General features: G+C 45.7%; 1 non-coding gene across 1 annotated transcript; it reads right to left on the bottom strand.

Moving 5' to 3' along the window:
- Window positions 1–2,361: 2,361 nt before the first annotated feature.
- LOC119931089 lies at window positions 2,362–2,504 on the bottom strand. Its single transcript, XR_005451953.1, has one exon. It is a non-coding gene; the product is annotated as a small nucleolar RNA SNORA7 (small nucleolar RNA).
- Window positions 2,505–2,899: the final 395 nt, after the last annotated feature.

The following is a 2,899-nucleotide window of genomic DNA, read 5'->3' as shown; positions in this document are numbered from 1 at the left end:
ATCTGTTTTCCCTCTCCCCGGTGAGTCTGACGTAGGACAGGCACTGTGTCCAGTCTGACTATATTTTATCTACCCCATATGAGCCAAGACCACAGTTATTAGGATCATAGGTCGTGAAAGAGTTGGGTATAAAAAGCAAAAGTCCTGCAAAGTTAACCACCCCCAGCTCTGTTAGTCAGGAAGCTAGGAGCAAGGGCCTCATGCTTCCCTGGAAAGCCCCCCATTTTACGGCCAGTAAGAGGACCTGGAAAAAAGAGAGCCGACGTCCCCTGCTTGCTGCCATCCTAGGGTCACAGTCTCGGTCATTCTCCACTGTCAAGGGAGACATCACTGAGAATGAACAAAGGATTGGTGAGCAGAAGGAGTTTGGTATGGATAAGCAAGTGGTAGAGAGTGGAGGAATGGGAAAAAAAGCGGTAAAATGAGAGGAGCATGCAGCCTGTGAGCCGGAAAGATGGGGTGAGGGAAACCATGCTTCTGCCAGTCAGCCCCCTTTCCTGGCCAAGAGGAAGCAATCAGTTAATCAGTCATATTTATGAAGTGTTTACAGTATTTTTGAGCCCCAAGTGGCAGTTAGGAGATATTAACTGGGAGGAGACAGGTGAATTGGTTTCAGAAGGGCTTTAAAGGTGAGGGGAATGGTGGCAAGGCGGACTTGGAATTGAATGGAAAGACCATGAAGGCAGACGAGCATTAATGCAGAGAATGGCTTACCTACCCTGTTGCCACCTGGATTTGGTGTTGAGTTTCGAATTAAAATTACTTCAGAAGAAGGTTGGGTTTGAGCAGGACTTTCAAGAAGGGAAGGGCTGTGGTTTAGGGAAGTGGTACTCACCGACACCTGAGGCTTAGGAGAATTCCTTATCTTTCCGTCCAAACCTCTCCTCCCCATGACTTTCCCATAACTGGATTCATTTATTCATTGTCATATTTATTGAACACTTACCGTATACAGAGCACTGTACTAAGCATTTGCGAGAGTACAGCACAACAATAAACAGACACATTCCCTCACTGTAGACAGCACTACCATACTCTCTGTCTCACAAGCTCATCACCTTGGCATTTTCCTCAACCCATCTCTCTCATTCAACTCACACTCAACCTGTCACAAAATCCTCTTGGTTCTACCTTCACAACATCTCTAGTGTCCACTCTTTCCTCTTCATCCAAATTGCTACCACACTGATCCAGGCACTCAGAATTTCCCACCTTGACTACTCTATCAGCCTCCTCGCTGACCTTCCTACATCCTATATAATGATAATAATAATAATAATGGCATTTATTAAGCGCTTACTATGTACCAAGCACTGTTCTAAGCACTGGGGAGGTTACAGGGTGATCAGGTTGTCCCACAGGGGCTCACAGTCTTAATCCCCATTTTACAGATGAGGTAACTGAGGCACAGAGAAGCTAAGTGACTTGCCCAAAGTCACACAGCTGACAAGTGGTGGAGCTGGGATATATCTCCTCTCTCCCATCTGTACTTCATTCTGCTGCCCAGATCATGTTTTTTTTCTGAAAAACCATTCACTCTATATCTGTCCTTAAGAACCTCCAGTAGTTGCCCATCTGCTTCCGCATCAAAAGAAATTCCTTTCCATCTGCTTTAAGTCATTCAATCAGCTTTCTCCCTTCTATTTTACCTCACTGATCTCCTACTACAACCCAACCGACATACTCCATTCCTCTTACACCAACCTATTCAATGTAATAATGAATAATTATGGCATTTATTGTGTGCTTACTATGCGCCAGGTACTGTACTAAGCACTGGGGTGGATACAAGCAAATGGGGTTGAACACAGTCCCTATCCCACATGGGGCTCACATTCTCAATCTCCATTTTACAGATGAGGTAACTGAGGCACAGAGAAGTGAAGTGACTTGCCCAAGGTCGCACAGCAGACAAGTGAAGGAGCCAGGATTAGAACTCATAACCTTCTGACTCCAGGGCCTTGCTCTATCCACTACGCCATGCCGCTTCACTGAACCTCAATCCCAACACACACCCCTTTCCCATATTCTTCCTCAGGCCTGGAACCCCCGCCCCATTCATAGACAACAGTCCACCACTCTTCCCTCCTTCAGAACTCTCCTAAAATCACATCTCCTCCAAGACGCCTTCCCAGATTAAGCCCTTTATTTCTACATCAGCTCTCCTCTCTTTGTCAGCTATGCCCTTGGCCACGTACCACTTAAGCATTTTGATACTCATCCCAGCCCCCAGAACACCCATCTCCATCAGCAATCACTCTGGTAGTGTATCCGTAGAATTTTCTCAGTAAAAATATAGAAGTGGTGTACCCGCACTCGACTCTTTCCCATGCCACTGCTGTCCAGCACAGGTGAGTTTTGACTTGTAGCAGAGTGCCTTCCACTAGCTAGCCACTGCCCAAGCTAGGAATAGAATGGAATGGAAAGGCCTCTGCTTGACTCTCCCTCCCATAGTCAAGACTGGTAGAGTACCGGAAACTCTCCAGGTGCGACCCTGAGAGGGGAGCCCCACAATACTTATGTAAATATCCTCATACCCTACAATTTCCCCTTTTGCTAATCTATTTTAATGCCTGTTTTCCCCCCATAAACTGTAAGCTCTATGTGGGCAGGAATCGCATCTACCAATGTGTTGTATTGTACTTTCCCAAGCACTTACTACAGTTCTCTGCACAAAGTAAGTGCTCAAAAAATACCATAGATTGATTAATTGATGGAGGATAGCATTTAGGTGAGGGGATTGAGATGTGTAGTGGCAATGATGGAGAGTAATTTGCACATACAAAAAACCCACCCACATACACTCTCAGCCAGAGTCATATTCACACCCTCATACTTTCACATAATTACAAAATACCCAGTGACCCCGCTGCATACAGACATCATTACAAATGCTGAC

This window comes from Tachyglossus aculeatus, chromosome 7, assembly GCF_015852505.1.
Source record: "Tachyglossus aculeatus isolate mTacAcu1 chromosome 7, mTacAcu1.pri, whole genome shotgun sequence".
Taxonomy (NCBI): Eukaryota; Metazoa; Chordata; class Mammalia; order Monotremata; family Tachyglossidae; genus Tachyglossus; species Tachyglossus aculeatus.
Note: the sequence above shows the minus strand (reverse complement) of the source record. Positions and strands in the feature narration are given on the sequence as shown.